This window comes from Oryzias latipes, chromosome 7 (genome assembly GCF_002234675.1).
Source record: "Oryzias latipes chromosome 7, ASM223467v1".
Taxonomy (NCBI): Eukaryota; Metazoa; Chordata; class Actinopteri; order Beloniformes; family Adrianichthyidae; genus Oryzias; species Oryzias latipes.
In genome coordinates, this window is record NC_019865.2 from 5577960 (window position 1) to 5591953 (window position 13994).

The 13994-nt window shown below is 39.8% G+C and overlaps 1 protein-coding gene across 1 annotated transcript in view; it reads left to right on the plus strand.

Moving 5' to 3' along the window:
• Window positions 1-13994, plus strand: part of ntsr1 (neurotensin receptor 1) — a 59946-nt gene that overhangs the window by 16151 nt on the left and 29801 nt on the right. The window lies entirely within an intron of this gene.

The window sequence follows — 13994 nt, forward strand, 5'->3', positions numbered from 1 at the left end:
TGTACCTTTTTCTGCACAAAAACTCCTTCACCGTGTTATACATTTCAACTCCTCTTGTAGTTGTATGTTAGGGCAGATGTGTCAGGAGTTCTTCTCTTGTGGAAACCAAAAGCTATGCTGTACTGTTGCCGTCCACAGACTCATCACACTGGACGTTAACCACCTGCACTTTGCAAGATCCCGGTCCAGCTAATTGGCCAAGTTATCAGACATAGCTGACACTCATCTAGACATTGTAGTGGAAATTGAATGAGTTCTATTGTTCTCATCCTTAGGGACAGTGATAGCAATTATCATCATTGCTTGAATTTTTTTCATGCTATATGCAAAAGTCTTTGTCCCTTAAGGCAACAGATTACAGCCCCCCCCCCCCCCCCCCCCCCCCCCCCCCCCAGGCTGCTGTCGTATTAACAATAGCTTGGAGCTCCAGAATGGACAAGAAAAAACGATGAGAATGGCTCGAGCAGGGCGTTGCTCACGGGGCGGTCGCTCGTGCCAGGCGGTCGCACGTGCTCGGGCCCGCTAAATGCTACTTGTAGCTTTAATTATTATTATTCTTTTTCTTCCGACGGAAGAGTCGCCTTTTTGAGGCCTTTAACATACCCCAAAACTCACCAAATTTGGCACACACATCAGGAGTCGCGAAAAATTTCGTATTTTACAGGAGATTGGCATGGGCGCACAAAAACAGCTCGACAGCGCCACCTACAGTGACATTTGTCCCGAGCCCCCGCATATGCTTTGACATACAAGCTTGATTTTTTCAGGACATGTTCATCAGATGGAAACCTACAAAAAAGTCTCTTGGGACCAAGCTGTCAGTCGCACAGGAAGTCTGCTATATTGGTGTCAATATGTCATTTTTGCTCTATTTTGGACATTTGTAGGCCTCGTTCTAGAACGAACTCCTCCTAGAGATTTATGAATAATGACTCCAAACTTTGGTTTTGTAAACTAAACACATGTCCGATGTTAAATTGCGAAGCTTTAAAGGTATTACGGATGTTTGTGACCGTGGCGGCGCGTCGAACTTGGAGGTCATTTTGAAAACACGCCATGAAAAGAAAAATGGCCATTACTCAGCCATGCAAAATCCAATCTGATCCAAAGTTGATATGCATGATTGTAGTCTGACTTTGAACACATCTGCAGTGGAAGAATCTGGAACAAGTGTAGCGCCACCTGCTGGCAGCAGGAAATGACATGTTTGACTTGGAGCATCACTGCTCCAAGTAGGATGAGCCGACACACCTCAAAATGACGTCCACCTGTTGAAAAGCCATTGAAGTTTACTCTGATAAAAAGCCATAACTTTCAACGCAGGGGTGTGGTCGTGACAGAGCGGCGAAGTTGGGCGTCTCGCCGTGCACACAAAAGTTGCTCTCACGTGCACATTCCTTGTCCAATCTCACTGAAATTCAATGGAGGTAATGAGGCTTCCATTCTGAACCCATGGATATGACAATCTTGGACGAGCTCTATAGCGCCACCTAGTTATTGCATTGGGCACATTCTGCCCTGTATTTTCTCTTTGCTTTGTCCGATGTGCATGAAATTAAAACTGGAGATACTCAGAAGGGTCCTCTCTTATCATGTAAAGTTTCATGGGTGTACACCTGACGGTGCCTGCGTAACAGGAAGTGGTCGATTATGTGCACCCAAATAATAGAAATTTATTATAAATCAGCCGTTTGTCTCAGGAAGCTGAGATTTCAGAATTAGATGCCTTTAATAACCTCCAGCTTTGATATGTAACACTATAGGGTCTACGAGAAACTTCATCACTTGATTTTTTTAATGAAATTTTGGACTGAACAAAGATTTTTAGCATAAATTCTGTTTAGGTTATCAGCACCAAGAATTCAACTTTCATAGGCATTTATGTGCTACTGCTTCCTAAAAAAATTCAGAATGATTGAAGTTACAGGTGACATCTTAGAGAGCATTACATCCAAAAAGGTCCGAAAACGTCTTTTTAGGCAAAACTGCAAACACCTATTTTTTTGCATAACTTATCTTTCAAATATCAGCACAAAAAAATTAAAAACGGTAGGGATCTGTGTTTGCTGCCTTCCATATTTTTTTCAGACTTAAAAGTGTAACAGATGATTTATAAAAAATCCTTTTCATCCCAAAACCTGTGTTAAATCTGTCTAGACTCCAAACAAACATTTTTTTATGGTAACTTATGTTTCAACAATCGACACCAATTTTCACAGACCTAAAGCTGAACATGTCCCATAGCTCCCTGAATATTTTCATAGATATAAAATGAACTGGTCATTCTAACATCTGGCATTCTAACATCTAACATCTTACATGTCAAAGCCTCTCTCAGCCTGGCTCTGCTGAAGGAGTCGTGTTACAACCCCGCCCCCTCCTGCTGGGACCCCTGCTATGTAAATTAGCAAGCATTGAACAGAGAGATGAGGAGTAAGAATGGTCATTACTCAGGCATGCATAATCCAAAGACAGCCAGTTAAACACTGAAAGACATATTTTTTCGGTATGTCTTTCATACATCTTTAGTATTAAAAACTCTCCAAGATGAATGTGCCTGACTCCACCTGCAGGTGGATCACAGACTTCCTGACGGACAGACAGCAGTATGTGAGGCTGGGGAAGCTCGTCTCAGATACTCGGACCACAAGCACCGGATCCCCCCAGGGCTGTGTCCTTTCACCCCTGTTACTCTCCCTGTACACAAACAGCTGCACAGCTGGTCACCTGTCTGTCAAACTCCTGAAGTTTGCTGACGACACCACACTCATCGGCCTCATCTCTGACGGAGATGAGTCGGCCTACAGGAGTGAAATAGCCAGGCTGGTGTCATAGTGCAGCGCTAACAACCTGGAGCTTAATGCTCTGAAGACAGTGGAGATGACAGTGGACTTCAGGAAGGCCCCAGCCCCCCTCCCCCTGTCATCCTCTGTGACTCCCCGGTGACCTCTGTGGAGTCCTTCTGCTTCCTGGGAACCATCATCAGCCAGGACCTCAAGTGGGAGCAGAACATCAGCTCCATCACTAAGAAGGTCCAGCAGAGGATGTACTTCCTGAGGCAGCTGAAGAAGTTTCACCTCCCTGAAAAGATGCTGGTAGACTTTTACACCGCCATCATCGAATCCACCCTCACGTCCTCCATCACAGTCTGGTTCGCTGCGGCCACGGCCAGAGACAAGGCCAAGCTGCAACGCGTCATCCACTCAGCAGAGAAGGTGATCGGCTGCCACCTCCCGTCTCTCCAGGAGCTGCACATCTCCAGGACCTGGAGGCGGACAGCCAGGATTGTAGCCAACCCCTCTCATCCAGGACATAATCTCTTTCGGCCCCTCCCTTCTGGCAAGAGGCTCCGGTCCATAAGGACCAGGACCTCGCGCCACAAGAACAGCTTCTTCCCCACTGCAGCCAGCCTGCTGAACAGAACCCCAACTCCCCCAGGTGACCCCCCCCCCCCCCCCCGCCCACCAAAGGACTGTCGGTGCCACTTACAGGCCCCACCATCCCAGCCCATCTGTGCTCCCACTTTAATTCACCTTACTCTACTGTATATAGTGTGTTGTTGTTGTTAACTTAATTTTTAACTTATTCTTAATTGCACTATACACCAAGTCAAATTCCTCGTTTTGTAAAGTGCGCTCTACTGAACCTGGCAATAAAACTTTTTCTGATTCCTGATTCTGATTCTATTAATCATTGTTTTTTATTCATTCAAAATGCAATTAAATCAATATTTTATCTTTTTTCTTTTCCTTTTTCTTTTTTTTTTATCTCTTATATCCTTTTTTATAATCAATGTTTGAACTTCTTTTCCTTTCTATTGTCATGGTTTCAGTTTGTTGTCTTTTTTTTCGCTTTAGTTCTTGTTCTGTCTTGTTTGGTTCTGTTTCCTGTTTTATTTTGAAAGGTTTCCTGTCTTGTCATGTTTCTTGAGTTTTACTTCCTTTGGTCCCCATCTGCCCTAATCGTGTTCACCTGTGTCTTGTCTGCCCTGTCTGTATATAAGTCTTGTCTCTGCCTTCCTCCTGTGCTGGTCCATTAACTTCTGCTCATGTTGATCACGTCTTCTTGTCTGGCGTCCATGTCCCTTGCCATGCCACAGTAAGTTTTTGTTTTTAGTTTTGTCATCCTGCTCTGCAGCGCTTTTTGTTAGTTAAATAAACCCACTTGCCCTGAACCCGTTTGCCTCCCGTCTCTGCGCCTGGGTCCTACCTGCTGTCGAGCCTCCCCCCCACACGACATCTATACATCCAATGAAATTAAACTACAAATCAACAAACACAACTGATAACAAATGTCTCTAAAAAATGATGTGTATATTTGCAGAACCTTAAAAACACCAAACAAATAACAAATGCTTCCCAATTAAAGCACAAAAAATGGAACACAAAATGTAAAACCCAAGTTAGAAATTGCAATTTGAAAAATATACTTTTTTCAGCAGCTTTTCAAAATCAATCACCAATTCTACTCTTCTGTGGATGAAACAAAGAACTCCAGAACAATGAAGCCATTTCTCTAAGTCTCTCTCACCTTCAGTTTTAAACAAGGTCTGTGAAAATCCACCATACATTGGTCACATGAACTCAGAGACCTGCTAAAAGTGCACAATTGTAAAAGCTCTTTTATATAGACAACTGTTTGTTTGCTTAGAGCTGTAAATATAAAAAAAAATGCTTTTCTATCACCTAGACACAGATGGAGAACCATATCAACTGGATTAATAACAGGGTGGCATGTTTAGACAACATGAAGCTGTTCATCACATTTTTGACCTAAACATGTAAACACATCCTTGGCTCTGCGGTTAGGAAATGGTATTTGGGAATCTCTTTATACCAGGAGCCAGCCTGGCCATTGGAACATCGCCACAGTGCCCATCCAGACTGGGACAGCAACGGGGTCCACTTCACAGCCGTGAGCTGCTGTGTTTAACTCCAGCTGTCCCAGCAAGGTAGACAACTGCAGCAACATCCACTGACCAAGCTGACAAGCCCTGGCAGAAAAGATCCCCACAAGAAAAACACTGGCTCAGGCAGGCTGGTCAAAAAAAAATAGTTTTGCCATTGTCTTGAGGCTCGCAGATCAAGTGGTTTAGTTTTCCAGTAATGTCAGTCAAGAATGCAAGTTCAGATTCACAATGTTCATATTCACCATATTCAACAGACATCTCCTCCAATAGCACCTTAAAAATCCTGTGCTGTTTTGCTTTGCAGCTGAGGTTGTTTACGATTTTCAGAATAAGAGTCATTATATGTCCAGAGCCAATCACTTCTGCACATAAGGCCTGCTGGTGAATGACGCAGCAGTAATGCAGACATTTTGGAAAGTCTGGGTCAGCTTTACAGTGAGTGATGAAACCTGTTTGTCTATTGATCATAGCAGGAGTCCCATCTGCAGTCACTGCTACCAGCTTTTCTAATTGTACCTTTTTCTGCACAAAAACTCCTTCACCGTGTTATACATTTCAACTCCTCTTGTAGTTGTCTGTTAGGGCAGATGTGTCAGGAGTTCTTCTCTTGTGGAAACCAAAAGCTATGCTGTACTGTTGCCGTCCACAGACTCATCACACTGGACGTTAACCACCTGCACTTTGCAAGATCCCGGTCCAGCTAATTGGCCAAGTTATCAGACATAGCTGACACTCATCTAGACATTGTAGTGGAAATTGAATGAGTTCTATTGTTCTCATCCTTAGGGACAGTGATAGCAATTATCATCATTGCTTGAATTTTTTTCATGCTATATGCAAAAGTCTTTGTCCCTTAAGGCAACTGATTACAGCCCCCCCCCCCCCCCAGGCTGCTGTCGTATTAACAATAGCTTGGAGCTCCAGAATGGACAAGAAAAAACGACGAGAATGGCTCGAGCAGGGCGTTGCTCACGGGGCGGTCGCTCGTGCCATGCGGTCGCACGTGCTCGGGCCCGCTAAATGCTACTTGTAGCTTTAATTTAAACATGAAATTTCACTATGTGACAACTGCTTTATGATTTTTCGTGAAAGAAACAGATTTTGAAAATCTCTAAAGTTATACATGACTTAACACACATTGACTCATGACATGCTGGTCTTTTTTGTTCCATTCTGATGTTATTTTGTAGTCTGGCTCAAGAGATGTCACTAGGCTCAGTGTGTCAAATCCTTTCAACCCTGGACCATTTTAATACAATTTGATACATTTTGGTTCAGAAAACTTTGGTTTCTCCATCACTACTGATCAGAATAAGCACTTCATTTTTGTCAGTGAGAACATGTTCTTATTTTCTTGTGGTTATTTATTCTAATTCATTTGTTCATTTCTTACATGCTTGAATAAAGATTTCCCAAAAAACTTTAAAGATTCAGATAAACAAACTGGAAAATGAACAAACTGAGGCGAGAGACAAATGTAACAAAGCACATGAATTGTAAACCAGACACTTAAATACACTGAGGATCATTAAATTTAATGAATACAGCTGCTGGTAATTACCAACTTGATTCTGGTGTGAGTGTGGTGGAGGAAGCACACAAACCTGGAAACTAACCATGACAAAAACCAAGAAAACAACTGAAAATAAACAAAGAGGCAAAATCCTCACAACAAATAAAAAGTGCTTTTGACAGACATAATGCATAAAATTTAATCTGTAATTAAGTTGTGAGCCTGGTTTAAAAATTCTCAATGTAACTCAAACCTTTTTCAGTTTTTAACGCCAGTTTTGCAATTAGAGAAAATGTGTTTGCTTATACCTTGAGCACAAACCACATGAATTCTCATACAGTGTGTGAAGCAGCTCCATCATATTTCAATCACAGTTCATTAATTTGTCTTTTGTTAGGAGTTACTCATTACAGAGCTACATATTCCAGTAACATTTTACCTTGTGCTGTAATAAAGTTGTGTATGTCACTCATTCCAAAAAAATTTTTAGTAATATTTATGCACAATATATTCAGAAACTTGTGTGTTTTAACATACTTAATGTCCAGAAATTTAAGCTTAATTGTTTTTATTAATGTCCGCAATCATCTGCAAAACGCCACAAGTTGAAAACACAAAAAATACCATTTTCATCATAGTGGGTCTTTGAGAAGAAGTTACTGCTTTACTGTTAGCCACATTCTGACCCTGTTCATCTGGGACCATAAGAGGAATCTGGGTCTGTAAGGCGTTTGAAAATAAAAAATGTTGTTTTGTACATTAGTCAGGTCCAAACATGCAAAAACATGTGTGTCTGCTTTGGATCCATGATCTGCTGTCAAAACGCAGCTTTAGATTTATTTACATGTTGTTCAAAGTCATGTTTGTCTCATATAGGATTTGTAGTATTGTCTGCTGTTTGTCTGCTGAATGAATTAATTTCTTGTTCTTTATGTATGATTATTGTGGAAACTATTTCCATTTTCAAACAAAAAATGTAACTTCCCAGTGAAACCACTGTTTTGAGATTCCCTGACAGTTTCACACTCGAGCTGACGAACAGAGGCTCTGAAAACAGAGCCGTTTTCATGGAGCATTCAAGACAAATTTTGGCTGGCAGATAAGTATCAGTGCTGCCTTATTCTTGCAGGCAGCTCCCAGACATGAAAGCATGGCTGTTAACACCATCTGAGCGAATACTGTCTCTCATGAGTGTTGTCAGGCTCATTCAGGCTGAAAGCAGAGCTCTCGGGAGCCTACATCAGAGCAAGCCGTACAGTGAGTATTGTGATCAAACGTTTAGCAGTCTAAAGCCGCTGGGAGTCTGGCCTTTTACTGTTACTGGTAATTATGGAATGCTGTTCTTGAGAAAACGATTTTTTTTTACAACCTAAAACGAGTTGCACGATGAAAAACTGTCAAACATTGTTTTCCAGAGGGACTTTTGTGTTAGGATAGTCCTGCTGACTCAATTTAAATGTCTGCAGAGACATTTTAGGAATTTGTTTGGTTTGGTTTGTTCTCAAATGCTGATGTCACAGAAGGAAAAGAAAAAGAAGAATGAAGATAAAAAGTAGTTGCTTTTTTCACATCTTTATGCCTTCCGCTTAGTTAACCCTGATTTTTTGTGCTTCCTTTCTGGTTTGCATTGTAGTACATTTGCAAGTGATGCAAGTCCATGGGAACAAACTCTAACGTGGAACAACCGAGAGCCAAACACGCCGGTGAATGTGCCCAAAGTGTTGTAGGTCTTGCTGTAACCTAAAATAACTAACAAAGTTGCGTAAAACGTTTAACCCATTGTAAATTCAAGCAAGCGATTACTATTTGCAGTCATTCAGCTCCCTTGGTGTTTTTTTTATCCTTTTCAAATTTCTATCTTGCTCTTTTTATAGACCAATCAGCAGACTGCAATCTCAAGCTCAGACTTTACCAATCACTCCCTTCACACTGTTTGCAACTTGATGTATGCAAATGAACCATGACTGTACAGCTGTGTTTCTATGAAGAGGTTCTTATTTATCCAAGTGATGTTTTCTTAAGGTTGTGTCATGGAATCTGGGCTTAGCCTTTGAAGAGACCCACAACAATGAAAAAGGGTGCTTTTTAAATTGTGGTAATTTTCTAATGATGGAGGACATATATAAAGAAATTCAGGCTTAAAGTCGTATTTCTGAGTATTTCTCGTAGATGCCACAGTCGGCACGCCACGAACCCCCTGCCCCGTCTCCATTCTGATGCATCTATTGGCAGACTTGTTCAATGTGCGTCTTTGTTTTCCTCATCCGAGCTGGCATCTGTTCTTTTTTTTGACTAAAAACAGCATAATCTTAATTAAAAGACCACTGGGAACGCTTTTAAAAAAGATCAAAAGATGACTGGAGGGTTGGTCTCTAAGCAAAAATGTCATGACTCAATTTCAAGACTTCTTTAGGAAATGTCCTTTGACTCTGCCTTTTCAATCTATCAAATAAGACAACAGGTTTTAGGACTAATGGATGACAAATGAGCTGCACATTTTTTGCTAGGAATGGTGGTGATGGATGGAAAGTGAGCCTTTGGCAGGAATCGTAGTGATGGGGAAATGATACTGAGACTTTGGATTTGTGTGTCCCTCGTCCTGAAGTGGAGTGATTCACAGCTTGCATCAAAACACTGTTGTCACATGAACGATGAAATTCAAACATCATAGCTGTTTCAAAATGTTCTGAGAAGGTTCATTGACTCATAGTCTATCGGTGTGTCTCACTGGCTCTTGGCATTTTAATGCATTCTAAGCCTATGATAGCTAGACGGGTATAAAAAAACGAACAGTTAGAAAAGTAATTTCTCAACTAAGCAACCAAGAAATCCAGCGTATATATTATAATTAATATATATATATATTTGTGATTCTGATTGAATAAGAAATGAAAGCAATGTTCTGTTTGTAAAGTTCAAAAGTCCCACTCCAATCCTATTTAGATCCATTTCAATCAAATCAAACTTTATTTATAAAAGCGCTTCTCATACATTGCGTAGCTCAAAGTGCTTAGCAATTAAAAACAAAAACAGACAGACATTAAAAAAAAAAACCACCCACCCTTTAACCTCCCCCTCCCCCTCCGTTAACACATACGTCCTATGACCCCACATCAGTTCCCAGTGTTTTTTTTAATTATGATTTTGTCACTTTTAGCCAAAACCAAAATACTTGTGTGGTTTTCTTGATCATAGTTTCTGCAGAGCGGCAGGAGTTCATTATAAATTTGTCCCTGAGTTGTGGGCGGGATAGTTGCCACTGAGCAACTGCCCTGCGCTTTCTCTCGTTGCAGAGCAGAGTGGAAGGACAGGGAGGCTTTGGCTCGCGCAGAGCATTTTAAACATCACTAATGAACTCTTTTTCCAACAGCATCTTTTCATCTGCTCCTGATTCACAACAGGAATAAAGAAATACTCAGACTTTAACATGTTAAAAACACTGCATCAAAAACATGATTTTCATTGATGTGGGTCTTCAAGGTGTTTCTGAGCTAAAATAAAAACAAAAAACTGACAGAAGCATCAATTTAAAATAAAACAGCAATTTAAATTTTATTAATTTTTTGTTTAAAGAGTTGCATTCATGTCATTTCTATGTTGGTCCAGATTTTTCCCACAAATCTAAATTTGTTGGTAAAGTAAACAAATCTTACATTCTCTTAGGTTTTTTTTTGACTATTGTGTGTTCTAAAAGAAAATAATAGAAAACTCAACAAAATACAATGATACAATTTCTGTTTTATATACTTTCAAACCTGTTACCTTTGCTCTTAAAACAATCATGTCACATGATACAATGGTTCATTGATTTTTTTATTGTATTTTTGTAATTCAAACGCATCAACTGTAAAGTTGTGGGCTTTAAAAATCCAAAATTGTGTCAAGCAAATGGGATTCTTTAACCTATTTTATCATCAATTTTTTTTAAGGCAGAACTGGTCAGGAAAGAGTTAAATGTATCAGTCTGCTTGCACATTCTGGAAATGCATTCATGTGAGCTGAAATTGTTTCCGGTTCTTCTTTAAACATTTCATTTTAGCCTGAACGGGTGAATCAGAGAAGCATTAGTTCAAGCTGCAGCCTGTTTTTACTCCGTCATATTCCCACACATTTAAATCTAGACTATATGGCCCCCACCACGACCCCCACTTTCTGCTGATAACACAATGTGCTTAGCAGCAGCTTTAAAATTCACAAGCAAACTCGGCTGTCTTAACTGAAATCAGTTTGTCAGAATGAAATGAATGGATTTTAAAATGTTTTAGGACTTTAACCTGAATTTCTCTATAGCTATGTGTTTTCAGGAGCTTTATGGGGGGTGAGGCGGCCTCGTTTGTCACAGTTTTTTTGTTGCAGCAGAACCAAATGCAGAATAAATAGAAGAAGAAAAAAACAACCTTGAAGCAAAACCATGATGATCTGAAACCATGATGGACAGCAGAGGAATGACACGTGGATGCTGCAACTGAATCCTAGAATCTGCAGTTTGTAGGCGTCAGACAGACAATGACAAGAACCAACAAGCATCAAAGCTGAAACCAGATGGGAACAATGACAGGAAATGTTAAACTCAAAGACAAAGAGGTCTAAATTCATTAGGAATTTTTCTGTGTTAACACTCAAGAGTTTTTTTTTCACCACTTCCTCCACCAAAGTAGCGTGGACACCTCAAGGCTGCACATTCTGCAGCATCCATCTAACTTTTGCAATTAAGTCTAATTAATCTTCTGTTTTAGAGCTTTAGAAGTTGTTTGAAATTCCATCTGATTTGGCCTTGCGGGATCAAAATGTCAAAGGACCCTCTACAACCACTGGAAACCCTCAAGGAATCTGCTTGAAGTGCAAAAACAGGGGGATGACATCAAATTAAACCCCACGGATAAAAGGATGATACCTGATCCCTTTTAGCAAAATAGAGTGTGGAAAATCCCATTTCTCCTCTTAAAGAAAACCCTAATGTGTGGCAGATAATATAAGGTAAACACGGCTAAACAATGTTACAAATGCCAAAGAAGAGACAGTTGATGAAGCAACATTGCAAAAACTAAATACATTTAATGTCAGAAATACTAAATTATATACTAAAATCGTTATTTGTGGAAAATGAAATGTATGTTATTGAAAGGTTGATTTTTTATCAGAAACGGATATATAGTGAGAACAATATAGAAACATTACTGTTTGTATCCTAAGACAACCCAAAAAGCATTTTTCTTTTTAGCTTTTAAAGTTAATTTGACAGTTTTTTGTGTATCATTTTCAGTATTAGTAATTACCAGCAGTAAAAAAAAATATTTAAATAGAAAAAAAGAAAATACAAAATCTGTGGACAAGTTTGACCCCATGGGTTCCCCAGGGTTAAGGATCATCTACTGTCAGAGCTTCAAACTCTGAAATCTTATGTTGCAGAAAAATAACATAAAAAAACATTTTGGAAAACAAATGTAACTTACAGAAATCACGACGAAATGCTAAACAACAAGACACAATAAGAAACCAGAAAAGGTAGGTATTATGGGACATCACATGATGATGTTTGTCCATCAGTTCAACGAAAGGTTATTTGGCATGAAGTGATACTGCATATCATCATCCAATCAGCGATGTGCCATAGTACCTACCTTTTCCAGTTTCTTATTGTGTTTCATTTATGCAACATTTCATTTTGTTTTGTGGAAATTACTTTAGTTTCTGAAATGTTTTTTTTCCTTTTTGTTTTTTTAGATTCAGTTTAGGGAATGTTTTCGTTTTATTTTCTAAAATGCTGTTGTTGTTTTTTTTAAATATTTCTTTTGCTTTTTTTAATTGTTGATGTGATCTTTAAAATGTTTTGCATCAAGATATTTGTTGTGATTTGCACTTCATGGCCACCATACCTGATCCATCATGATTTGAATGAAGAAATACTTAAAAGCAGTTTTAATCCTAAATTATTTTATACATTTCTTCTTCCATCATGAGAGAAAAGCTACAAAAACTTGTTAAAACAGCCCAAAACACGTTTTTTTGCTGTTGTTTTTTTCTATTTCAATTTGTTTACCATTTATTAGGAAGGAACTTAAAAGTTGTAAAAATAATACTTCTGGTAAGCTAAAAGGTTTGACGAGCGAATAGAGAGCGTTTCTACGGAAGCCTGTAGCTGCCAAACAGCAGGATCATCTGCATGAGTTCAAATCCCCTGATGAGCCAACACAGCAAGCTGTGGGAGTTTTCCCAAAAATGCAGACGGCCTTGGCCAGGTTTCAGATGCTGCTTTAGACACGTTTTTGTCTTGTTCTCCATGTGTCTCAAACACCATAAAGCGATGGATGAAGAAGATGAAAACAAGCAGAAAAGCCCAACATGTAAACATCTTACTGAAGTGTGTGTGTGTGTGTGTGGGGGGGGGGGGGGGGGGGGTCTGCGTGTCACTTTTTCCTCCTCCACTCACCCACTTCTAGTGTCTCATTTTTACGGCACTTCAGTCTCAATTATCGACAACCCAGCAGTTTTCTTGGCTTCACTTACGTTTCCTCCCACTCGGCTGGATTTGAGCTTCACCGGGAAGTTGAGCTTCACCTTGCCGTTTTTTTTCTTCTCCCTTTCCTTTTCAGCTTTAATCCGTCACGGGTGTCCAGAAGGCAGGAGAACCTCAGAAGTCTGCCAAACTGTTCATTAGGGCCATTAACATTTTTCATCCCTAATTATTCCTGTAAAAATCACCAGCACTGCCAGCTGTGTGAGATTGTAATGCCAGAGGCCAAACTGCTCGGGGTGATGCTTGAGCTGTCACAGGTACAGTCATTATGGAGATATCTTAACAAATGATGTCTTCACTAATCTATGTTGCTGTTTAATTATCCTCAGTAAGAGCAGCATGAAGTCGGCTGTCATGATTTCTGTCTAGCAGCGCTGATTCCCGCCTTTCTTTGTGTCCCATATTCATCTTCAACGATTATTATTTTCAGGCATAGCAGAGCTAACAGCCGGTGGAAAATAATGGGAACAAAACTCTACAACCTGAGATGAGTTCAAGGGACACACTGAATTAAATAAAATGGTTAAAAATGTTGAAATTCCTGTCCATCCATTTCATGAACAAGGACAAAAGCACTGACTGTAAGAGAACTGGACTGAGTGACTCCTCCCCCTTGCGTTCCAAACAGGAAGTACCGGCTGAGGCAAAAATACCGTAAACTTCTATTGAGAAAAAAAACAGTCATTCCATTTGTCAGAATAACCATTTTTGCTCTGCTACATTTTTTTAACATGTTCTTCTCAATAATCCTAATTTATTATTGATGATATTTCTTCTGTAGTGCAAGTTATTCAAGTAATAAAATGACTAATGAGATGCCTCAAGTATGAGGTTGAACATTCAAAACATTTGATTGCCAAATTCTCCCGAACCCACTAAACCCATAAATCTCAGTCTTGATTGGTGAGAGTGGTTACCATAGAAATGGTGACTCAGACCAATCACTGCTTACTGATGTCTTCATGCTGCATTCACGTCATTTGATTGGAGCTGGAAATAAACCACTTTCTATGGGAGATGTCAAACTGACTCGGTCCAGTTCACATTTACAGATA